Source organism: Macrotis lagotis, chromosome 2, assembly GCF_037893015.1.
Source record: "Macrotis lagotis isolate mMagLag1 chromosome 2, bilby.v1.9.chrom.fasta, whole genome shotgun sequence".
NCBI lineage: Eukaryota > Metazoa > Chordata > Mammalia > Peramelemorphia > Peramelidae > Macrotis > Macrotis lagotis.
In genome coordinates, this window is record NC_133659.1 from 195,901,084 (window position 1) to 195,927,447 (window position 26,364).

Consider the following 26,364-nt stretch of genomic DNA (forward strand, 5'->3'; position numbering starts at 1 on the left):
TTTTAATAAACAGTATACCTTTAAGTTTTCACCTGTATTTTTAAAAGTTTCTGAAGAAATTATGAAATATGAATGCAATATACTGTAAGAAATGACCAATATGAGAATGTAGATAAAACAATAAGATTACTATATGATACAATGAAGAAAGGAATATTCCAAATGCTTAGATCTTTGCATTTATGAAACATGAGATTACTACAATCATTTCTTACTGTGTAATGTTTATCTACTTCTATTCCATGATCTCATTAATCTATTTCTTAGCTAATACCAGATAATTTTGATAATCACCACTTTATAATTCAGTTTAATATCTGGTACTTCTAAGACCTCCTACCTTTACATTTCCCCTCTATCAAGTCCTTTTATATTTTAGAACTGTTGTGCCTCCAAATAATTATTTTTCCAGTTGATTGAAATAAATTTTTTGTAATTTAATTGTCAGAACTGTCATCTTTATTACATTAGCTCTTCCTATCTATGAACAATGAACATTTTTTTTGTTGTTGTTTTTTTTGGTTTGTTTTTAGGTTTTTTGCAAGGCAAATGGGGTTAAGTGGCTTGCCCAAGGCCACACAGCTACGTAATTATTAAGTGTCTGAGGCTGGATTTGAACTCAGGTACTCCTGACTCCAAGGCTGGTGCTCTATCCACTGCGCCACCTAGCCGCCCAAACAATGAACATTTCTAAAATTATTAAATCTGACTTGTTTGCATAAGAAGTTTAAAATTATCTTCATATATTTCCTGGGTTTATTTTGGCAGGTTTACTCCCAGGTATTTCATGCTGTTTACCCTTTCCTTCATTTCTTATAGCACAACAATTTTCCATCATATTCACATACTACAATCTGTTCAGCCATAGCTGATGAGAATTCTAGTAAAAAGAGTTGATGCTCTCTCAGACTGGGCAATATGACCAGAAAGAACAATGATCAATGTTGGAAGAGATGTGAGAAATCTAAGACACTAATACATTGTTGATGGAGCTGTGAACTCATCCAGCTTTTCTGGAGAGCAATTTGGAATTATGCCCAAAGGGCAATAAAAGCAATACCATTACTGGGTCTATACCCTGAAGAGATCATGGAAAAGAGTAAAAACATCACCGGTACAAAAATATTCACAGTGACTGTTTGCGGTAGCAAAGAATTTGAAATTGAATGGATGTCCATCAATTGGGGAATAACAACAAACTGTGGTATATGTACCTTATGGAAACCAGGAGGGATGGGAAATCAGAGAAGCCTAGAAAGACTTGCATGAACTGATGCTGAGTGAGATGAGTAGAACCAGAAGAATATTGTACACCCTAACAGCAACATAGGGTGATTGATCCACCTTAATGGACTTGTTCATTCCATCAGTGCAATAATCAGGGACAATCTTATGGTTATCTTCAATGGAGAATACCATCTGTATCTAAAGAAAGAATTGTGTAATTTAAACAAAGACCAAAGAATATTACCTTTAATTTTTTTAAAAAAGTTACGTTATTATATAATTTTGTAAATAATATGTAATCTCTTATTCCTTTAATATATGATTTTTCTCTCAATGCATTTAATTTTGATCAATGTATAGTATAAAAACAATGTAAAGACTATCAGACTAGGGAGGGGAGATAAGGAGGAAAGCAAGATTAAGGGGGAAAATTGTAAAATTCAACAAAAATTAAAGAGACAAACTTCTGATCAGATTTAAAAAAAGTTAATTTCCTTAGTTTGTTTCTACTGGACTAATCCCTCTCAATCTCTCCTTATTTGATTTCCCCTTTCCCCTATTGAATGAAATATATTTCTGTACCAACTTTATGTATTCTCTCCCTCTGATCAGTTAAACTGAAAATAAACATTGTTCAATGTTTCCCACTACCATGCTCCAACTTGTTTGTATAAACTTCTACCAAATATGTGAGATAATTCTGCCAATTCTTCCTCTATTATATTCTTCTTCCCACTTTCCATTTTTCTTTAAATTTAAAACAATAAAATAATTCCTGCAACCTCTGCCACATTAGATTCCCTCTATGATTCTGATAACAAGGTTTCTGAGAGTACATGTATATCATTTATCCAAATTACAATGTAAAAACAATCTTTTTTATGTATCTCTAATCTCCTCTGAACCTTACACTTTTTATGCTGTTCTGTTTTTTCACCAGAAATATTTCATGATCCTCTATCTCATTAAGTGACTATTTCCCCCCTTCTGAGAATTATACTCACTTTTACTGGCTAAACTCTTCCTGGTAGCAAGCCTAAATCCTTTGCCTTCTGAAACAACATATTCCAAGCTTTCCTTTCCTTTACAGTGTTAACCACAAATGGCACCTTGGTGCTTGAATTCTTCTTTTATAATTGCTAGCTGTGTTCTTTTTTTTCTTTTTTAAACCAGAAGCTCTGAATTTTCCTTGGAGTTCTCATTTTGTGTTTTCTTTCAGAGGTGATAGGTGGATTCCTTCTATTTCTACTTTATCTTTTGGTTCTAAGAGATGAGTTATTTTCTTTCATCATTTCTTGAAACAGGATGTCTAAGCTCTTTTTTTCTGGCTGTGTTTTCATGTAATCCAATGATCCTTAAATTATCTCTCCTAGATATGCTTTCCAAGTGTGTTGTTTTTTGCTGTTTCCTTCCCCAGCTCATTTTAAGGATGAGAAAACAAAGGCATGTAGGATTAAGTGACTTGCCCAGGATCATACTGATAGTAAGTGTAGGTGGTCACATTTGACCTCAGGTCTTCCTGATTCTAGGCCCAGCACTCTATTCACCAAGCCACACTTGTTGCCCTCAATCGCTGACATTATAAAAGCTCTTTCAGTGGGATTTTTTTTTGTTTATTCATTTTTTCAATCTACTTTCTTGTTTTGTTTTTTTTAGGTTTTTGCAAGGCAAATGGGGTTAAGTGGCTTGCCCAAGGCCACACAGCTAGGTAATTATTAAGTGTCTGAGACCAGATTTGAACCCAGATACTCCTGACTCCAAGGCCGGTGCTTTATCCACTACGCCACCTAGCCTCCCCTCAATCTACTTTCTAGCTGTGAACCTTATGTTAAGGCTGTGCCCTGCTTAATTCTAATGGGAGCATCTGAGCTAAGCTTTTGTCCTTTTTGGTCCTGCTGCTTTCCTGGCATACTGAATTTGTGTCACTCTACAATCTTAGGGACAGTTTGGCAGCTTGAAGCTTTCAGTGCACCCACATAGTTTGAGCTCTACACATTCCTAAATTGGGTTTGGGAACTGAGCAACACACCTATGGCTTTGTCTCTACTTGGACTGCCAGTATACTTTTTTTTATGTTGTTTTTCCAAGGCAAATGGGGTTAAGTGGCCCAAGGCCACATAGCTAGGTAATTATTAAGTGTCTGAGGCTGGATTTGAACTCAGGTACTCCTGACTCCAGGGCCAGTGGTCTATCCACTGAGCCACCTAGACGGCCCTGCCAGTATACTTCTAAAGGACTCAGCCATTATCATTATCATTATCAGTCAACTGGAAAGCTCTGCTGATTCAGAGTTAACTATAGGCTCACCTTTAATCTCAAATAACCTGCCTTGATGCAGGCTTTGGACTTGGCTAAAGGAAATAACTGAGATGCCTCTCAACTGCTGAAGACAGAGACATAAAACTGCTGGTTTGCTTCTGAACTTGCCATTTTCTTAGTACAAAAACCAAGGTTCCATGGCCTTTTCCTAGAACACTCTAGGAACAGGTCCCTCAGTCAGCTCTGGAATTGTGACCCAGATCTAAGTAGTAAGCCCCAGAGCTGCCAGCTGGAAGGTATTTCTGTACAAGGTCAGGGTTCTCTGAGGTGGATCAGAGAACTCTTCTTGTCCTGGTTTTTTTCTCTTCCCTTTACTTTATTGCTCAAGCAAGTCTATATTTATGGGGGAGGGGGTATTTCATTTACTCTTAAACAAGAATATTTTATTAATGTAAAAAAACATTATTTGTACAAAATGAGAATAAATATTTAATAAACTGGAAGAGATCTCTGGAAAAAAAAAGGAGACGGGGCAGGGGGGGAATGAGAGTGATGGAGGAGAGGATGGACCATGGGGGGAGAGTGGTCAGATATAACACCTTTTCTTTTTTACTTCTTGCAAGGGGCTGGGATTGGAAGGCCTGTCCCAGGACCATAGGCCAGGTGGATTCTGGGCTTAAGGGGTGGTATTGGGGCTCGGGGCCTCTTGGCCCCAGGACCAGGGATCTGTCTGCTGCGCCACTCAGCGACCCTATAGCAGAGTCAGAGTGAAAGGAGAGAGAAAATATAGTACATGGTAGTGGAGAAATAAGAAAGGAGGGAGTTGCGATCAGCAATGGCAACGTTGGAAAAATATGGAAGTAACTTTTGCGATGGACTTACTATAAAGAATGTAGTCCACTCATGACAGAGTTGGTGTTGGAACAAAGACTGAAGCATATTTTTTATTATTATTATTATTATTTGGGGAGGGTGCAGGGCAAATGGGGCTGGGTGGCCTGCCTGGGGTCTTTTTTTTTCTTCTTTTTGGTTTTTGCAGGGCAGTATGGATCAGGTGGCTTGCATGTCACATGGCTGGGTGACTGTTGGGTCTATGGGGCTGGATGTGGGCTCGAGTGCTCGTGGCTCCAGGGCTGCTGCTTCGTCCAATGTGCCACCTGGCCATACCTACAATTATTACTATTTTTTTATTTTAATTTTTTTCTCTCCCCTTTACTTTATTGTTCAAGCAAGTCTATACTCATGGGGGGAGGGGGTATTTAGTTTACTCTTAAACAAGAATATTTTATTAATGTAAAAAAATTTGTACAAAATGAGAATAAAAAAATAAAATAAAAAAGAAAGAAATAAAAGAGAAAATATAATCAAAAAAATCTCAAGATATATGCAATATTCCATGTCCATTGAACTGCCACTTACATAAAGGTCAGGGGACATAGCTTCTTATGTCTCCTCTGGGATCAAGATTGTCATTTCTTTAAACAGATGCGGAAATAATTGGTTCATTAATGCAATGTTGGGGGAGTTGTGAAGTGATCCAACCATTCTAGGGAGTAATCTGTAACTATGCCTAAAGGGCTATAAAACCATGCATACCTTTTGACCCAGCAATACCACTATCCCAAAGAGATAAAATTCAAAAAGGAAAAATTCCTAGATGAGCAAAAATATTTATAGTAGCTCTTTTAGTGGTGGTAAAGAAGCAGAAATTGAGGGAATGCCCATCAAATGAGGAATGGCTGAACCAAGTAGATGATTGTGATGGAATCCCATTGTATAAGGAATGATGAACAGATATTTTTTCAGAAAGAAAATATGAACTGATGCAAAGTGAAGTGATCAGAACCAGGAAAACATTGTACAAAGGAATAGCAATATTATATAACGAACTGTGAATGAATTAGCTATAATACAATGATCTAAGACAATTCTGAAACTCTTATGATGAAAAATGCTACCCACCTCCAGAGAAAGAATAAAGTAGAATGCAGATCAAGGCATACTTAAAAACAACAACCACAACCCTACAAACTTTACTTTTCTTGTTTTTGGTCTATGTTTTCTTTTGCAACATGGCTAATATAGAAATAGGTTTCATTTGGGGGGGGGGGGGTTAGGTTTTTTGCAAGGCAATGGGGTTAAGTGGCTTGCCCAAGGCCACACAGCTAGGTAATTATTAAGTGTCTGAGGCCGGATTTGAACTCAGGTACTCCTGACTCCAGGGCCAGTGCTCTATCCATTGAGCCACCTAGCCCCAACCCTAGAAATAGGTTTTGCATGACTGCACACGTATAATCTATATAAAATTGCTTGCCTTGTCAATGAGGGGCAATTGGAAGAGGGAAACTGGGGACTCAAAATTGAAAAAAAATGTTAAAGATTGTTTTTACATGTAATTGAAAAAATAAAAAATAAAATTTTTACATAAAAAAGATTTGTTAAAATTATTGCAAAATTTAAAAAACATTTTTATTCAAATCAAAATAAAATTTCTTTAAAACCTTGACTTTGTGATTTCATCAAAATATAGTTCTTGCTGTGAAAACTCCTGCTATGGAAAATCTACCCCTCAATGAAGAGACAGGCAACTCATCCAAAATTTATATAGTCTAAGAGATTGTCTAGGGTTTCTGAAAGTTTAACTATGAGAGACTTAACTATGGTCTTCTTAACTCTATTTTGCTATGATGTGGAGCAATTAGGTGGTACAGTGGGTAGAGCATCAACTTTGGAATCAGGAGAACTGGAGTTCAGATCTGGACTCAGACACTTGGCACTTACTAGCTCAGTGACTGGGCAAGTCCCTTAACCCTGACTGCCTGGCATCCAGGTTCATCTCCAGTCCTGATTCCTATCTGTCAACTGGACCCAGATGACTCTGAAGGAGAAAATGAAGCTAGTGACTTAGCACAGCACCTCCTTCACTAAAATCCAAATTCATTTGCTTGTCTTGGCATCACCTCCATGGTTCCCTTCCAGAATTAAACAACATCATCAAGCTATGATGCCTCTCAAAAATAGTTTTGAGAAGATAAATAAGCTGAAGGGAAAATGAAATATTTTTCTTTTTTTTATTTAAGGCAATGGTGTTAAGTGACTTGCCCAAGTTCACACAACTAAGCAATTATTAAGTGTCTGAGGCTGGATTTGAACTTAGGTACAGGTACTCCTGACTCCACAGCTGGTGCTCTATCCACTACCCCACCTGGCTGACCTGAAAATGAAAACATTTTTTCAAAAATTTACCCTGTAATGTGGGAAATCTGGGACACTAATACATTGCTGGATGAACTATGAACTCATCCAACCTTTCTAGAGAGTCATTAGTGATTATGCCCAAAGGGCAACAAAAATGTGCATACCCTTTGATCCAGCAATACCACTTCTGATACCCTGAAGAGACCATGAAAAAGGGTAAAACATCACTTGTACAAAAATATTCATAGCAGCCTTGTTTGTGGTGGCAAAGAATTGGGAATTAAGTGAATGTCCTTCATTGGGGAATGGCTTAACAAACTGTGGTACAAGTATGTCATGGAACACTATTGTTCTATTAGAAACCAGGAGGTATGGGAATTCAGGGAAGCCTGGAGGGATTTGCATGAATTGATGCTGGGCGGGATGAGTAGAACCAGAAAAACACTGTACACCCTAACAGCAACATGGAGGTGATGATCAACCTTGATGGACTTGCTCATTCCATCAGTGCTCATTCAATCAGGGACAATTTTGGGCTAACTGTGATGGAGAATACCATCTGTATCCAGAGAAAGAATTGTGGAGTTTAAACAAAGACCAAAGACTATTACCTTCAATTTATGGAAAAAAAAGTTAACTTATTATGTAATGTTGCTATCTCTTATACTTTATTTTTCTTCATTAAGGATATGATTTCTCTCTCATCACATTCAACTGAGATCAATGTATACCATGGAAACAATGTAAACACTAACAGAATGCCTTCTGTGGGGGGTGGGGGGAGGGAAGCAAGAATGGGGGGAAAAAGCTGTAAAACTCAAAATAAAATCTTTCTTAAAAAAAAAAATTTCCCAGAGGCGGCTAGGTGGCACCGTGGATAGAGCACCAGCCCTGGAGTCAGGAGGACCTGAGTTCAAATCCAGCCTCAGACACTTAATAATTACCTAGCTGTGTGGCCTTGGGCAAGCCACTTAACCCTACTTGCCTTGCAAAAAAAACAAAAAAAATTCCCCTTTAGAGAATACTAGAAGTATTTCATTTCTCTGGCTAATTAAAAATTAAAGCAATCAGAGACTAAAACTAACAATTCAGGAAAGGAACTTGTATTAAGAGGAATCAGATAGTATGTCAGAAACTAGGCAAAGATCAACTCAGCCTAAACCAAGATAAGGTTTATTTTAGATAAATTTAGATAAATTATTAGTAATTAGGAGAACAGGGAATAGTTTACCTGTCAAATCTATGGAAAGGGGAAGCACAGTTTATGACCAAAAATGAGATAGAGAACATTATAGGGGCGGCTAGGTGGCGCCCTGGAGTCAGGAGTACCTGGGTTCAAATCCAGTCTCAGACACTTAATAATTACCTAGCTGTGTGGCCTTGGGCAAGCCACTTAACTCCATTTGCCTTGCAAAAACCTAAAAAAAAAAAAAAAAAAAAAAAAAAGTTTATACATAAAATTACTGCAACTAAGATTAAAAAGAATAAAGTAGCTTAGGAAACAATTATTTTTCCAGAGTGATTAAAATGGTTTTTATTATGATATCTTAACAAAATGGCATAGTTCTCTCTTGGTGGGAGAAAGGGGCAGGGAAATCCCAAAATACAAGCTCTTTATACACTCTGAAAGGCTCTGTTCCAGCCCTGTCATGCCAATCATAGGCTGGGATTACAAATCTAATGAACACATTGGATGGGAAACAATTTTTACAACTAGTGTTTCTAACAAAGGATTTATTTCTAAAATATATAAAGAGCTAATTCAACTTTGCATACCCTTTGATCCAGCATTACCTTTACTGGGTCTGTATCCTAAAGAGATCATGAAAAAAGGATAGAAATCCCACCTGTACAAAAATATTCAGCTCTTTTTATAGTGGCAAAGAATTGGAAATTAAGGGGATGCCCATCAGTTGGGGAATGGTTCAACAAATTGTGTTATATGTATATGATGGAACACTATTGATCAATAAGAAATCGATAGGATTTCAGAAAAGTCTGTAAAGACTTGCACGAATTGATGTTGAGTGAAATGAGCAGAACCAGAAGAACATTATACACATTAATAAAAACATGAGGTGATGATCAACCACGATGGACTTGTCCATTTCAACAGTACAACAAATATGTCATTTTTTTCTAATGTTTTCTTTCTTCCATTTGAATCTGATACTTTTCTCACATGTTCAATATTGTTCTATGTTTGGCATGGTTATAAATATAGCACTTAAATCAAATTGCTTTCTATCAGGGGGAAGGGCTTGAAGGGAAGGAGGGAGAAAAATTATAAACTCAAAATCTTGCAAAAAATGATTGGTGAAGACTACCATTGCAGGTACTTGGAAAAACAAATAAGTAAAATATTTAAATTTTTTAAAAAAGAGGAATCAGAAAAGATTTGCCATGGAAGGAATCTAGGAGATGGAGATAAGGAAAGCACAGAAGATAGTCAGTGAAAAAGTCCAGGTTTGGAAACAGAGTGTTTTGTACAAGGAATAGTAGGAAGGTCACTGTCACTTAATCTTAAAGGAGGTGGTGGTGTAATGTTTAAGAATACCAAAAAAGTCAGGAGAATGGATTATAAAGAGCTTTGAATGTCAAACAGAAGATTTTATATTCAATCCTGGAGGTGACAGGAAATAATTGGAGTTTAGGAAAGGGGGAGGGGCAGTTGAGACAGGAATCAAGGTTAATACTTATGATCAGACAGGATAGTAAAATCACTTTGGTGACTGAGAGGATAGGGTACAGAAGGTACAGAAGGTAAAGACTTGTGGCTGGCAGATCAATTAACAATCAATAAACTGCAATAGTACAAGGTATGAAAGTGATGAGGACTTATATCAGAGTGGTGACTATGTTTAAGCAGAGAAGGAATATTCAAGAGATATAATAATAAAATTGACAAAAACCTAGACAGTAGTTTGGATGAGGGGGGGCAAAAAGGGGAGTTTTTGAGAGAACTTAAGGAGTCAAGGGTAAGAACTAGATTTTGAGCCTGGATGAGTTTTGAAAAGAGTAGTGGTGACCTTGATAGTAATAAGAAAATTTGGTAGGAAGAAAGGTAGGGTATTCAATTTCAGATAAACTGAAATTTAAGAAGTTTACAGGACATCTAGTCTGAGATATCCAAAAAGGAATTGGCAATGAGGCTAGCAGGTCATCACAGAGGTTATAATTGAATCCAAGGGATCTGATGAGATCACCAAGTGAAATAATATAGGGGGGAGAAGAGAAGAGGGGCCAGGACAGATCCCCGAGAAACACCATCCAGCATAATTGGCAGGCATGACCTGCCAACAAGGGAGGTCTTGAGAAGAAACATTCAGATAGGGTAAGAGAATCAGGAGGCACTAATATCACAGGAACCCAAAGAGAAAAATATAAGGAAGAAGATAGTGTCAAGGACTGTAGAAAGGTCAGGAAGGATGAGGATTTGAGAATTAGATTTGCCAATTAAGAGATCATTGGTATCTTCAGAGGAGCAGTTTCAATTGGATGATGAGTTTGGAAATCAATGAGTTAAGACAATAATGAGGAAAGGAATAAGAGGTTCCAATTGTAGAGTCTTCTCAAGGAGTTTAGCCATAAAAGAGAGAAATCTATGGGAAGATGATAGAAGTTGAAGTTTCTGAGAATAAGGGAGAGCTGAGCATGGCTGTAGGCAACTGGTACATAAAAGATGTACTGTCATATAAAATCTTTTCTACTTTACATGTGGAAAATTTCATGTTTATTGGGGTTCCAACTCAGAACACCAAAAAGTTAAAAGTGAATTCTTATCAAAAAATATAAACTGAGGGCAGCTAGCATAGTGGATAGAGCATTGGCCCTGGAGTCAGAAGTACCTGAGTTCAAATCCAGACTCTTTAGCTGTGTGGCCTTGGGCAAGCCACTCTTAACCCCATTGCCTTAAATAAATTTTTTTTTAAAAAACCATACGTTTCCATCTTTTATGTCAATTGCTATTAATAATCAGAAGGTTAAATAAAATTCTCAATGGTTGCAGCTAAATGTAGACAGCTTACTGTCAAGAATTATTAGCAATTTAACAATGAGTTTCAAGAGGCAGAAAAATTATAGGGATATTCCAGAAATAGAAAATAATCTAATTTAGATAAAATATCAAGTATATGAAGGAAACAATATTGAAAAGGTAGGTTAGAAACATATCTGCCTTTAACATGATAACCAAGAAAGGAATTCATTTAGTTTCTTCAGATTCAGAAAACCAAAATTATCTCTGGTAATTACCTTTCTAAAATTTTGATGAGAATATTTAAAATTAGTTACCAAGAGATGTGTGATTATAAGAGTATCTCATGTAGCTTTCAAGAATTTAAACTTTTGATTCAGAAGCATTAATAATTTAGAAGCATTAAAATTACAGACAAAGCTGAAATGTCTGTAACTAAAAAAATAAATGATCCACAGGAAAGTATTCTCTAATTAGTACCAAAAGGGTTTTTTCCCTATCTTAAAGGCAAAGTCATTTTTAGTCTTTCACTACTAAGTCCTCATAGAAACAGCTTCCTAACCAATGAAGTTACATTATTGCCTTCCTAGGCTAACTCCTCTATTCTATTCCCTAAATATAGCCGTTCCCCCAAAATTAATTTCTTGGACCTTTACTGTCTTGTCACAATTTCTGTCATATGTTATGCCAATTCTAATATCCTTTTCTTAATTCTTATTGGCTATACAATATGTGACACTACTTGCTCTCTCTTAACAGAAACCAAAGGAAAACAAAAGGAGGTTTTTAGAGTTCAGAGATGGAAATGTTTTTCTTTCTTCAAGTAGGATTGAGAACTTGGGGTCCAAGGTTCACACAGTGAGTATGATCATAACTATCTCAAATATTCCCAAAACAAGACTCACTATTATCTTTCCTCCAAAAGTCAACCTTCTTCCAAACTTTTTTTTAAGTTTTTGCAAGGCAAATGGGGTTAAGTGGCTTGCCCAAGGCCACACAGCCAGGTAATTATTAAGTGTCTGAGGTCACATTTGAACTCAAGTATTCCGGACTCCAGGGCTGGTGCTCTATCCACTGCACTACCTAGCTGCCCCCAAACTTCTTAATATTGAGCACCACCATCATTTCAATTACCCAGATTCAAAACTTTGATGTCATCAAGTTTTTATTCTCATTCACTCTACATATCCAGTAAGATGCAAGATCTTGTCTACCAATAATCTCACATACAATGCCTCCTTCCCTCTTTTCACTGCCACAAACCACACTAGATCAGACCTCTATCATTTCTTATGTGGACCATTAGAATGGTTTTCTAATTGGACCCTCTCACTCAAAGTGACTCCTTTTTCTAATCCATACTTTCCACAAAGTTGCCAAAGTAATTTTTCTGAAGCACCATATATATATGCTCCTTTCCCTCAATAAAATGCAATGCTTTTCTAATACTTTTGGACCAACTTTATTGTTAATATGGCATTTAAAGCACACCACAAGTAGGAATCTTCTGATCTTACCAGACAACTTATATTACTTCTTTCCATGATATAGGCTTACTTGCTGTTCAAGTAATGGCACTCCATTTCTTCATCTTTAAACCTTTGTATAAGCTGTCCCCCCATTCTCTCTGTTCTCACGTATATCTCTTAGAATTCCTGGCTTTCTTCAGGTGTCAACTAAACTTCCCTCTGCAAGAGGTCTTCCCTATCCCATGTTCTAGAGTTACTTGTACCATATATCCTGCTTTAGCTCAGTGGTTGGTTGGCTGGTTGGTTGGTTGATTGGTTGGTTCTTGTCGTTAGTTATCAAAGAAGACCAAAATGACATCACTAATTTGAGACAAATTACAGTGTGTCCTACTGTGACTGATCAGACCAATACAAGCTCAGAATGCTCTACCACAGGTTGGGCACAGTCTATGTAAACACCTGGGGTGGATACGCTAAACTTACATTTCCTTTGAGTTGCTCCAATTCTGTCTTCCTCATAAAGTGCAGCCCCCTCATTGATGAGAACACACCATGTTAGGTGGTCCTGTGCCAAGATCTCCCATGCTATACAATCAATTCTAAACTTCTTCAATGAAACCTTGAGGGTGTTCCGGTATTGCTTCTTCTGACCTCCTTGTGAGCACTTACCCTGTGTGTGTTCTCCACAAAATAGGTTTTTTAGCAAGCATATGTCTGGCATTCTAACAATGTGTCCAGTCCATCAGAGTTAAAAGTCTCAGTAGTAATGTTGGAATGCTGGGCAGTTTAGCTCAAGAAAGGACCTCAGTATCTAGTATCTAGTATCTCCTGCCAATTCAGAATCTTCTTAAGACAATTTAAATGGAAGCAATTCAGTTTCCTGATGTGGTGCTGGTAGACTGTCCAGGCTGCCCAGGCATATCACAGTGAGGTCAACACAACCACTCTGTACACCTTCAGTCTGGTAGCCAGTCTAATTACATTAATCTTTTCTCTCACAGTGCCCCCATAAAGTAAGATTGAATAAATGTGTGTTGATTATAACAGCAATCTTTCCCAAAACTTTACTAACAGTCAAATCCAAATCTGGATCCCCAACCTTGTTCTTACTCTTGAGCACCAGGATATTTTACTATCACCTCAACAAATCTAAGATGGAGGGGCAGCTAGGTGGCACAGTGGGTAGAGCACCAGCCCTAGAATCAGGAGTACCAGAGTTCAAATCAGGCCTCAGTCACTTAAAAATTACCTACCTGTGTGGCCTTGGGCATGCCACTTAACCCCATTTGCCTTGCAAAAAACCCTAAAAAAAAAAACCCAAACAAATCTAAGAATGAACTCCAGATCCACATTAATATTGCCTCCTCCCCCAATTATTCTCCTAGTCTTTCTCTATTATATCTTTAATACCTTTCTCTACTTCATTGCAATCAATGATCAAGTCCCCTTTACTCTTTGCAATTTACTCTCTTGCAATTATCTGCTCCATCAATTCATTCCTTTCTATTCTTTCACTAATCATTATCATTTCAAGTCTAGACTACAGAAAAAAAAATTCTTAACTCCCTGACCCCTAATCCACCCTGAAGACAAGGACAGGATTAATCTTCTTAAATACTATTTAAATTATGTAAATCATACTACATACAGGACCAAATCCTCAAATTCAAGGAATTACACAGTCTAGCTGAATCTGTCTCCCCCACCCCAAAAAACCCCCCACCTAATTGGTGCTCTTTCTCTTTATTACATTACTTCCCTCAAATTCCAACAGAACCCTCCTCCCTTCTCGATTGTAGAATAAAACAAAACAACTCAACATAGGAGAATTCTGGGAAGGTAAGAGGAATAAGATAGGAAATTATCTATGTCTTCCAAATTTCTCTACAAATAATTTAATAATGTTTCAAAATAAACTTTTAGAGTATTGGAAATAATTAAAAGTTGAGGTAAAGCAGTTGTCCATCCCAAGATTTGATCTCCAGGACTTAAGTGCAGATAACTAGGGAGTGGATCAATAAATAACAGCCCTGGTGGCAATCTCAGCTTTTCAACATGAACCGTATGAGTGAGAATCAGAATCAGAAAAAGACTGCAAGACCTTTCACTGAAGCTGGATGCAGCTCTCAGGCTATGGATGTGAGCAAGGAAGAGCGATCATTACATAGCCTGTACTCACAAAGGGGCAGGGCCCTGATGGCCATGGTCACTTATAGGATAGCAAGTCCTTGTAGTTTTAGTTCCAGGACAGTGGGGTGAACTGAAGCTTGTAGTTGCAGGAGGGACCACAGAAAATTTACACTGGCAGTATTATTGGGGGTCCTGGTCAGAGCACAAGGGTACAGAGGAGTACCTGAAATCAAGTCCCAAATAGAGCTGAGTTAGGATAAAGCCTGAGATTTCTAAAGTAGAATATTATAGATTGGAGAACAGTTAGCTATGTGTCCCTCCTCCCTTGACAAAGCAACCTCTGGGATATTGGTGAAGAGTCAACTGACCCCACCTTATCTGTTGAAGTTCGGATGACCATTCAAATCCCTGGGGCTAAAGAGATAATCCGGTTTTGGTTTGAATTTTATGCTCTTTTCCCCTAGATTAGCTTGCCTGTCAAGATTGTAAAACCACATTTCTCATTAACAAGGGTGGGTCAGTGGGGGGTGGGAATTGAGTTAAGATAAATGTGATTCTTGGGACTTTTTCTTTTGCCTCAATCTCTGTAATTGATTGTGGCTCATTCCTTGAGAAACAATAAAGCTTGCTCTTCATACCTTGAGAGATCTCTGAAATTTATTTAAGTGGCATTTGTCCCACACAGTTGGGGGCTTGTCGTGGATAGCATGCCCATTGGGGACCTCAACTTCTCAGACCTTGGCAAAACAGCACTGCTGCCTCAAATTCTGGCAGTTTGTCATTTTCTGGGAAGCCTTGGTTTCCCCTCTGTGCAAATCGGAGAGACTTGGTAGGAAGAGAACAGCAAATCTGTGGCAAGAATCTGACTGTCAGTGAGAACAAAGAACAGTCATTAAACTTCTATGCACAGAGACCCAAAAGATGGTAAGCCTAGACCTCGGAATCTGAGGGCACTAGATTCCTGGAGGGTCCATTTGGGTGACTGAAGGTTGGGGGGGACCCCCCTCGGGTTTGAGCATAAGAGACTTGGATCTAAGGGCACTTGATCCTGAGAGGTCTCTGTCAATATTTAAAATGGGATGGACCGTATCCTAAGCCTTTCCCTGTGGTGAATCAGGTAAATAAGACTAAAATATAAAGGAAAAGTAAGAAGAAAATGATTAAGTATTGTTGTCTTGTCTGGGAAAATAAAGAGATAGGAGAAGGAACAAATTTGGTCTGCCTTTGGGAGGGATTGTCAGAAGAGAGGCTGAAATCTCCCCTCTCTGAGTTCCTGAGATGTCAGGAATTTGCCAATGGCCTGTGTTTTGAAATTGTCAATTTGGAAAATTCTGTTGTGTTTTGTATGATCTGTGTTTGTGCCTTGTCTGTCTTTATGTTTAGAATGTCTATTTACTTGTGTGATTTGTTAAACAGGGAAAGGAGGCGTTAGCAAGTTCCCCTAAAGATTCTTTGGGTAGCCTCATTTTGTTTTGGAATTTTAGGCAGTATTTATCTAACTCTCTCTGGTTCTTCCTTGAGTCTGCTTTCTGCCTGTGTTATGATAGATAACATGATCCCTCCCTCCTCACTCCTAGGTTGTCTCTTGAGCACCTAAAAGAGAGATTTTTATTTTGATTAAAAGGAATGGATTATGGAGGCCAAAATACTCACCCCGTTATTCTTTGGGGTTTTTTTTTTTATAGGAATTTGCAAGGCACACAGATAGGTAATTATTAAGTGTCTGAGACCGGATTTGAACCCAGCTACTCCTGACTCCAAGGCCAGTGCTTTATCACTATGCCACCTAGCCGCCCCTCACCCTGTTATTCTACCATTATGAGAAGGGCCCCCCCCTTACCTGTTTATGTTCCCTTCTCTTTCCAGTTCTCCATGATTCTGTGTTTTCCTCACTCTCTTTTAGAAAAAGGACTGAGAGTTGCTTCAGGAAGAATTAGTAAAATAAATGTTCAAAGGGACCTTATTTTGAAGTTAAAGAAACAGGAAAGAGATAGTGAATATTATCATAGAAAGAAATGGTATTTTAATTTAAAAAAAAAAGGTTGTTAGAAAATAAATTTCAGAAAGACTATGAGAGTCAGGTGAACGGGGGGGGGGGGGGGGGGGGGGGGGAAGAGAGACAGGGAATATTCTGATTAGGCTAAGGGATTTTTGGATGACTGCCTTCTCCAGGGTTTTAGCAGTTATGATCAAGAAATGCTAACAATTAAAAGCTCAGGATGGAAAATGTATTGTGAAAAGTGAAATCATCTGTGGTTTATATAGCTGTATAAGCTATGTAATTCTAGTTCAGTATAGTATGAATTAAAGTCAAGAAGAGCTAATGAAAAGGAATTAAGTATGGAAACTGGTTGAAGCATGCAGACAGAAGGTTTGAGCAGGTTTGACTTTGTATACCCAAGATGAATTTTGGGAACTTTGTAAAGTGGCTTACAAATCATTCTAAGAGGAGAAGAAAGTGGTTGTGCAGCGGCCCCCACGTGGAAATCAGCCCCTCCCTCACCCAGTGGTACTGTGGTACTTTGCTAGGTATACAGAGTTAAAAAAAAGGGAGGGGGATTCTTAAAAAAAAAAGGGCAATTGGGGTGGCTAGGTGGCACAGTGGATAGAGCACTGGCCTTGGAGTCAGGAATACCTGGGCTCAAATCTAACCTCAGACACTTAATAATTACCTAGCCATGTGGCCTTGGGCAAGCCACTTAACCCCATTGCCTTGAAAAATCTTAAAAAAAAAGGCAAAACTGTGCTTTGAGGAAGAGTTTAGAAGAAGTTCAAGAGAAGAAAAAACCTTTAAGGGAAAGAGTGAGAAGATTTCCTATCCTTATGCTTTCTCCCCTGGTTGGGGGAAGGGTTGGTGGGCTAGACACATGGTGGTCTCAATACCATCCACCATCTTGTTAAGACTTGAACCCTAGACAGAGTCCACCTGAGAGCCCCACCTACCTGTGGAGGGAGAGGGGATAAACAGGAGAGAAGCCTTAAAGGGAAAGGGATCCCTCCACAGGTGGGATATGTGATTGGGAAAGAAGAAATATATATATATATATATATAAGATCCAGGGGTTACAAGACTCCTTTATTGAAAGGAAATCATGTTTAATGAGTATCTGCTGGCCATGTGGCCTGAGTGATGACTCATTGTTTCTAAAGTTTCTGAACTAGAGTTTTGGAAAGCACTCTGAGGGTTTTAAAAGAGGGATACCAGTGTTATAACATTCTGACAAAATTTGTACAGAATGGGAGGAATTAAATACCCTAGATTGTGAAATTAGTTTCGGATTAAACTATTTTAACACTATTGTACCTTTTGCAAGGAGTGATGTGGTTTGGGGATTTTAAACTTTATTGTAACAGCTTTGGGTTAAAGAAAGTGGTATTGGGTTACTAAGAAGAGAAATACCTAGGTAGGTTATCAGGGATGTTTACTGATTTCTTTTGGGAAAAAAACTCTAATTGGTTTTAATGTTGAATAATGCTATAATGTATTTTTATTTTGGATAGAGCTTTTGGAATATGAGTGCTAGATTCTCTGTATAAGGTACTCTAAAGTTTTTTATCAAACTAAGCTGTTGGGAAGTTAGTTGAGTTGTAATTACATTGGGGTTTTAAATGTGTCATGTATGAGATTGGATTCTGAGAATTTGGGTAAAGAGACAAAAGTGTAAAGAAATGGGATATGCGTTTTGCTATTGTTATAAGGGAAATGAGATGTTTAAATATGAATTTTATGATTAATGTATATTAACAATGTATGTTTAATATTAAAGAAGTCAAGAACGCAGACTTCTCTCTTGGTAACTGCAGACAGCTGATGGGGGGGGGCCCTGAACAAACTGCAATTGTGGGCCCTATTGTAAGGTAACTTATTGATGAATAAGATGTTTTTATCAGTTATGTGATTCTTTTGTAACCACAAGGGGATTATATTTGCAATATTTAGCTATCTATTGTGAATGTTATTTAAATACTGTATTGTTAAAGCCTGGGATTAATGTGATTGTTTTGAAGGGCAATAAGGAAAACATGAAAAAGTATGACTCTTTCTGGGATAGATCTGTGAGTTCATGGATAATGCAATAATGAAGGAATTGCTTTGTACAATCTAGTAATTGGTGTGTTACTCTGTTACCCTTATTGCTGTTCTGTTATAATGAAATTAATAATGCATATTGGAAATTTAAAGCTACCTAAGATGTTTTAATGAATTCTGAAAAGTAATTTGTATATTAGGGGGCAGCTAGGTGGCACAGTGGATAGAGCAATGGCCTTGGACTCAGGAAACCTGGGTTCAGATCAGGCCTCAGATACTTAGTGATTGTCTGGCTGCGTGACCTTGGGCAAGTCACTTAACCCCAATTGCCTTGCCAAAACAAAAATAACCATTTGTATGTTGAGGATGGCTAGTAGGCAAACAAGTTTATGTATAGAAGTTTCTAACTATATATATGTATATGTGAATTGGGAATATTTTAGATCTATATGTATATTCCAAAGCAGTGATTGTTTGCTTTGAAGCAAAACCACCATATAATATAGAAAAGATAAACACAAGATAATTTGATATTTCTCTGTGCAATTTCCTGGACAAAGGAGGCATTTTAAGATACAACAGATTAGAAGGAGGTTTCTCTAGCCAAGGGGAATCTGATATACCATCATTATATACAGATAGAGTAGATATGATTTCAGACAAAGGGATGTCGATAGTAAGAGGTAGGAGACAGGCCTGTAGGGCCAGTCATAGTTAGAATACCAGGTTTTAGGCAAAGACCCAGAAAGGATAATCCAAGCTTTAGGTAGGAGTTTCATTAATTGGGACTCCATTAAGATTATAATTGGAATTTAGTGAATTGTATTCACTGGAAGTTCTAACTAGGTAAAACAACCATTTTAGATCACAAGACTTAATTTATTTTCTCTTATGTCAGATACCAGGATGGTCAACAAAAAGAAATGCTACTGGGTAAATGTTATGTTCTTGGAGCCAAGGAAGCCAATGGGCCAAGGATGTCAGGTGACAGGGATGGGCAGCCAAAGGGGCAGCTTCTCAGTATGGCTGAGGTTGGACCCCTTTGGCTTGATTTCCCCAAAATGACATTTGGATAATATCTCACCTGGAAAAATAAATCTGGTCTAAGACATTTGAGTTACCCATGTGACCTGCCTGGACACTGAGACATTCAATACTTATATCTGTAAAGGAATTTTCCTTTAATGTCCTGGATCTTTATAGTTAGTTACTAAGCAAACTAAAAAAAGTTTTAGGTGAATTGGATCTAATAGCCAGAGATAGGTTAGGTGTCTGGCTCTGACACCTGCTACATGCTAAGATAAGAATTAAGTTTCCTTAGTTTTTTGTGTTAGAGAGGATATTTAGGTAAGGAGAAGAATGGGAAATCTTAGGATAATTATAGTTTCAAATTCTAGTTTAAGGAAAGGAATGTGAGTTAGATAAGTACACCAGGAAAAGGAAAATATGGGAATATTTGGGAAAAAAATCATTTTGGTTAAGGATGTTTGAGTCATTGTAATGAGAACAAAGGTTAAGATTGTTTTAATTTAAACCAGATGGGTACTTTTAGAACAAAGATGACTGTTGAATGTATATGTTACAAGCTTGAGTCAATGTGATCATTCTCATTGGGAGTTTGCTCATGTAGTAAAATACTAATAGAACCTCCAAGTGAGGGGAGGGGAGGAGAGACACTGAACCAGTTCCATCTCCACCATCTCTCTCACCTATGTGTACATTATTTATCTGTAACTTTCCCTTGACTCTGTAAATGTAACACCCCTACTTATGCCCTTCTCCTTATGGAAAGGAAGAGGGGAGGCAGGGTGCAAATGTTCTCCATTGAGAGAGAAAGAGAGATTAGTGGGTGGCAGTACCCCTGGGTCTGACCTAGATTCTCAGTCCCTGATCAGAGGTGCACTATGTCACAGGATAATGATCCAGAGGAGAGAAACACCAGTGGCACATTACTGAGTCAGTTCAGGGTGACTATTGTTTATAACTGACTGGCCAGGATATTTACCCGGGGAGTAGAAAACGTCTGAATATGTCCATAAGTGGGGTGCATATAATCTGGATTGTATAATTTAGAGATGGATGACCTCAGACTCATGTGAGATTAATGATGGTACCTGGATCCTTTGTAAAGATGTGCAAACTGGGGCATTTATTAAGGGAAACTAATTATGAGTTAGTATGGACTTGCAAGGAAAGTGCAGAAATGGCTATTTGCAAGAAGAATAATTTAAGTAACATCACTAGGTATATTAGCTATTCTTGGGGTTGATCCAATGGCACAAAATCAGGAATGTAGTTTGATCAATTTTGGAGCCAGGAAGACCTTTCTAAAGACTTTGATATAAAAACTTGTAGTGGAAAGAGGTGCAGTAACTTTGGAAATAATAACCTAAATAAATAATTAACCTAATCTTAAAAGAAGGTTAAAGGGGCAGCTAGGTGGTGCAGTGGATAGAGGACCAGCCCTGGAGTCAAGAGTCCCTGAGTTCAAATTCGGACTCAGACACTTAATAATTACCTAGCTGTGTGGCCTTGGGCAAGACACTTCATTGCCTTGCAAAAACTTAAGGGAAAAAAAAAAGAAAAAAGGTTAAAGAACAAGTCACAGAAACAATAAATTCTATTACAGAGAATGATAATAATGAGACAACATACTTGGGATGAAGCAAAAGCACTAAACTGAGGAAAAAAATCATCTCTAAAAGCTTACATCAATAGAAAATGGGTAAACCAGTGAATTAAGTAAGCAATTTTAAAAAACTAGAAAAATAATCCATTAAAAATTCCCAATTAAACACCAAATTGAAAATCCTAAAATTTAAAGGAGATTAAAAAAACTGAATTGTGAAAAACACTGAATTAATAAATAAAACTAGGGAGTTCGTTGAAAAAAACACACAATTCAATAAAACAGATAAGCCATTAATGATTTTAAAACAAATGCCAATCACTACTATCAAAAATGAAAAAAGGTGACTACACTATTACTGAAGATGAAACAAAGCAATTGATAAGTGTAATTTTGTCCAATTTACATGCCAATAAAATTAACAATTAGAGTGAAATGAAAGAATACTTACAAAAATAAAGAGTCTGAATTAAAATTAGAGGAAATTGAATAAACCAACGAAAAAAATCTATTTTAGAAAAAGAATATGTCATAAACGAGCTTCCTAAAGAAAAAACATATGGATCAGACTGATTTAAAAGTGAATTCTACCCAACATTTGAAGATCAAATAATTCCAATATTAAATAAACTACTTGGAATAATAAGCAAAGAAGGAATCTTATGAACTTGAAATAAAACAACTATGGAGCTGATACCTAAACCATATACCAATTTTACTAATGAATATGGATGAAAAGATCTAAAATAAAATACTAACTAGAAGACTACAACTATTTATCACAGAGATTATACATTGTGACTAAGTGAGATTTATACCAGGAATGCAGATTTTAAAAAGGAAAACTATTAACATAATTGATATCAGTATCAAAAATAACAAGTTACATTATTATATCAATAGATGCAGCAAAAGGGTTTGACAAAATACAATATTAATTCTTATTTAAAAAATACTTGAAGGCAAACCGGCTGCTGTAATGATTACACTTTATAGCTTCAATACTGTTTTCCTGTATTATTATCATTTATTATTATGATGGTCATGATGCAAACCATTCCAATTCTAGTTGTTTTGCTCTGCATCAATTCATACATATTTTTCTACATTTCTGTGAATTCTTCATATTGATTAATAATTTCTTATGGTACAATAATCTAATACATACATAAACACTCTCACTCTTCAATGTTTAACCATTCCCCAGTAAACGTGTAGCCAACATCCATCTAGTGCTTTGTTACTACAAAAAGGATTATAAATGTTTTATATATTTAGAGCTTTCCTTTAATTCAAAGGGATATATATCAAGTATAATGTCTTATCTATTCTACTCTAATACTGTGTTCAAAAGCCTTTATGTTTAACTTTATAGGAATAACTGTTTTATTCGCAGATAGTTCCATCTCTTTTCTCACAGCAACAATTCTACAGAGAAATTTACACTAGAACCCATAATTCATTAACACCAGCTTTAAGTCAACATACAATCACAACCTATTCAGGAATATAAAATTTAAGTTCATTTTTTTTGCTCAGTAATGCTTTCAAGAAAAGGAAAGAAGGGGGCAGCTAGGTGGCGTAGTGGATAAAGCACTGGCCCTGGAGTCAGGAGTACCTGGGTTCAAATCTGGTCTCAGACACTTAATAATTACCTAGCTGTGTGGCCTTGGGCAAGCCACTTAACCCTGTTTGCCTTACAAAAATCTTAAAAAAAAAAAACAAGAAGAAAGAAAGAAAAAGAAAGGAAAGAAGAAAATGTTTTTAAACATAAAAATATCAATATAACAAGAAAGTTAAAGCAAAAGGTTTAAATATGGAAAAATGTTCATAATAGATTCATGGATAATAAACAGAAATACTAGGCCCCAAAGTCTAAGAACTGCTCTGTTTTCAGGCTCATAGAAAGCAGATATGATTTGGGATTCCATCTTTTATGTTAATAAATTGCTTCTGCACATATCCCAACTATGATAAGAATGGTAAAAAATGCTTTTCACTCTTATCTGACAAAATGTGAAACTTTATTGTGCTTTATTATTATCTCATGGGTACTACAAAAGAGAATTTAATTAAAATTCCATTCACAATTTCAAAAAATAGTTAACTAGTGAATTCCAATCTGATATGAAATGTCATCTGCTTCCTATCTACAATGTGAACTGGACCACTAAAAATATATAAACTTAAACTGTCTACTCTTTTAAGAAATATTTCTGTAAATTAGAAAATAAGTATTAAATTTGCTTATTAAGTATCTACAATATCATTTACTCAAAATGTTACAAACTCTAACCCTTTCATTTGAGCATTTTAATACAGCGTATTTACTAATACAGTATATATATAGTAAATACAGGTGGTTAGATTTCCGAAGTAAATGGACAATTCATTTTTTATAAACAGAAAGTAATTATTGTCTCTTTTGGTATTCACTGCAATATCAAATCAATGGATTCTTTCAGTATTCATGTAGTAGTCACTTGTAAGTTCACTGTTAAGTATCCAAGAATTAGTATTCACAATGTTAAATAGCAATGTTAAAATAAAAACTGAATTAATGTCAGATTCATAAGTGAATAAGATAAGTAATACAAGAATGTTTCATTCTAGCACATAAAACTCAGGGACAATATGTATATTTCAAGCTAGAATTCATTTCTATAAGAAAATTGTAAGAAATTTATTAAGCCACACATATGGAAAAACAAGAAATGAACAACAGTTCTTACATTGACAATTCTACGTTACTCGATCATTTCAGAAACAACATTTTCAAAAATTATCTGAACTATAAACTGATAAAGGTAGCAGTCTTTCCCCTTTATATCCTCAAATAGAGTTCCAAATTAAATAGAAATGAACACATCTAAGCTTAATTCTATAGCATATTCAAATAAACATTTCATAAAAATGCTTATACAGTTCTGTGACAAATTTTACCTTGGGTGAAATTTGACATAGTTATGTCTGAAAATATGATGGATGCTATAACCCTGGAAAAAATGATGAAAATGGGTAAAAACATCACTTGTACAAAAATATTCATAGCAGCCCTGTTTGTGGCAGCAAAGAATTGGAAATTAAGTAAATGTCTTCAAGTGGGGAATGGCTTAGCAAACTGTGGTATATGTACGTCATAGAACACTACTGTTCTATTAGAAACCAGGAGGGATGGGAATTCAGGGAAACCTGGAGAGATCTGCATGAACTGATGCTGAGTGAGATGAGCAGAACCAGAAAAACACTGTACACTCTAACAGCAACATGGGGGCAATGATCAACCTTGATGGACTCAAGTCATTCCATCAGTGCAACAATCAGGGACAATTAGGGGCTCTCTGCAATGGAGAATACCATCTGTATCCAGAGAAAGAATTGTGGAGTTTAAACAAAGACCAAAGACTATTATTTTTAACTTAGAAAAAAAAATAGTTATCTTTTTATATAATTTTATTATCTCTTATACTTTATTTTTCTTCCTTAAGGATATGATTTCTCTCTCATCACACTCAATTTGGATCAATATACACCATGGAAACAATGTTAACACTGACAAATTGCATTCTGTGGGGGGTGGGGGAGGAAAGAAATATTAGGGGAAAATTGTAAAACTCAAAATAAATAAAATCTTTAATGAAAATATGATGGGTTGGGGGGCAGAGCCAAGATGGCGACAAGAAGGGATTGAGTCTTAGGCGCTCTCTGATAAAACTTGAAACTAAGGACTCTAACTAAACTTTCGAGAGACAGAACCCACAAAGGGACCCAGTAAGGCAGTTCTCCTACTCAAGGTAACCTGGAAAAGAGCAGATAGGCTCTGCTCCCCGGGGTCAGAGGGGCAGCCCGCCAGAGTGAAAGAACTTCAGGCTCCCAGAGGCAGCCCCAGGGCACTGGGAGCCCCAGCTCACAGCAGCGGGGGAGTCTCCTGAGCTGCACCCGGGGGGGAGCACCGGGCACAAAGTGGGGGAACAGCGGGGGACCTCTGCCAGAGTGAGCCCAGCCCTCAGGGCACACAGCAAGCAGCTTGGTCTTTCAGCAGCCCAGATCCAGGAAACAGAAGCAGGCGGAGTTGGTAAGCAGGAGCCCCCAGGGCATGAGCCCATTGAGCTGAGGGAGCAGAGTGAAGATAGACTGCAGAGCTCCGTCCTCTGCCCCTGGAACAGGACTCTGGGGTTCTGACCACATTCAGATCCTGATCGCAGTCTAGGCCCCCCATAGAACAGCAGCCCCCCCCCCCACCTCAGCCCTGTGGCAGAGGGGGGAACATATGGTCATTCACAGACTAGGAGGGAGGACAGAGCCTCACACACTGAGATCCTTGTGGGAGTGTCCCAAAAGCTCAGGAAGCACCCCAAAACCAGGCCCAGGCTGGGAAAATGAGCAAGCAAAGAAACAAGAGGAAGACCATTGAGAAATATTTTGCATATGAGCTCAAGGAGGATCAAAATACTCAGTCTGAAGATGAGGAAGCACAAGCTCCTGCATCTAAAGACTCCAAGAAAAACAGAAATGGGGCTCAGGCTATGACAGAGCTCAAAAAAGACTTTGAAAATCAAATGAGGGAGTTGGAAGAAAAACTGGGAAAAGAAAGGAGAGAGATGCAGGAAAAACATGAAAATGAACTCAGCAGCTTAGTCAAGGAAATCCAAAAAAATGCTGAAAAAATAGCATGCTAAAAACCAGCTTAGATCAAATGGATAAAACAGTTCAAAAAGTTACTGAGGAGAAGAATGCCTTAAAAAGCAAAATTGGCCAGATGGAAAAAGAGATAGGAAAACTCTCTGAGAACAAATCCTTCAGACAAAGAATAGAATTCAGGGAGATTGATGAATTTACCAGAAATCAGGAATCAATACTTCAAAACCAAAAAAATGAAAAATTAGAAGAAAATGTGAAATATCTCATTGAAAAAACAACTGATATGGAAAACAGACTTAGGAAAGATAATTTAAAAATTATTGGAATACCTGAAAGTCATGATCAGGAAAAGGGCCCTGACATCATTTTCAAAGAATTACTACAGGAAAACTGCCCTGATATTCTAGAAGCAGAGGGCAAAATAGAAATGGAGAGAATCCACCGATCCCCCTGAGAAAGAGATCCCAAAAAACCAACCCCTAGGAATATTACAGCCAAGTTCCAGAACTCCCAAGTCAAAGAGAAAATATTACAAGCAGCCAGAAGGACACAGTTCAAATATCGTGGAGCTGCAGTCAGGATCACACAGGACTTAGCAGCAACTACATTAAAAGCTCATAGGGCTTGGAATATAATATACCAGAAGGCAAAAGAGCTTAGAATGAACTGAGAATCAACTACCCAGCAAGGCTGAATGTCCTCTTCCAGGGAAAAAGATGGACTTTCAATGAACCAGGGGAATTTCAAATGTTCCTGTTGGAATGGCCAGAGCTGAACAGAAGGTTTGATCTTCAGATACAGGACT

At 37.3% G+C, this 26,364-nt stretch overlaps 1 protein-coding gene across 14 annotated transcripts in view; it reads right to left on the minus strand.

Annotated features, from left to right (window-relative positions):
* GPATCH8 (G-patch domain containing 8) overlaps nucleotides 1-26,364 on the minus strand; it is a 131,273-nt gene that overhangs the window by 81,957 nt on the left and 22,952 nt on the right. For 4 of the 14 annotated variants that reach the window (XM_074224308.1, XM_074224310.1, XM_074224306.1 and 1 more), the window contains exon 1: nucleotides 1,215-16,323. The exons of the other annotated variants lie outside the window; for them this stretch is intronic. The gene's annotated coding sequence lies outside the window, so the exon portion shown is untranslated. Of the gene's footprint in view, nucleotides 1-1,214; nucleotides 16,324-26,364 lie in introns of those variants that run through there. 14 annotated transcript variants of the gene reach the window in all.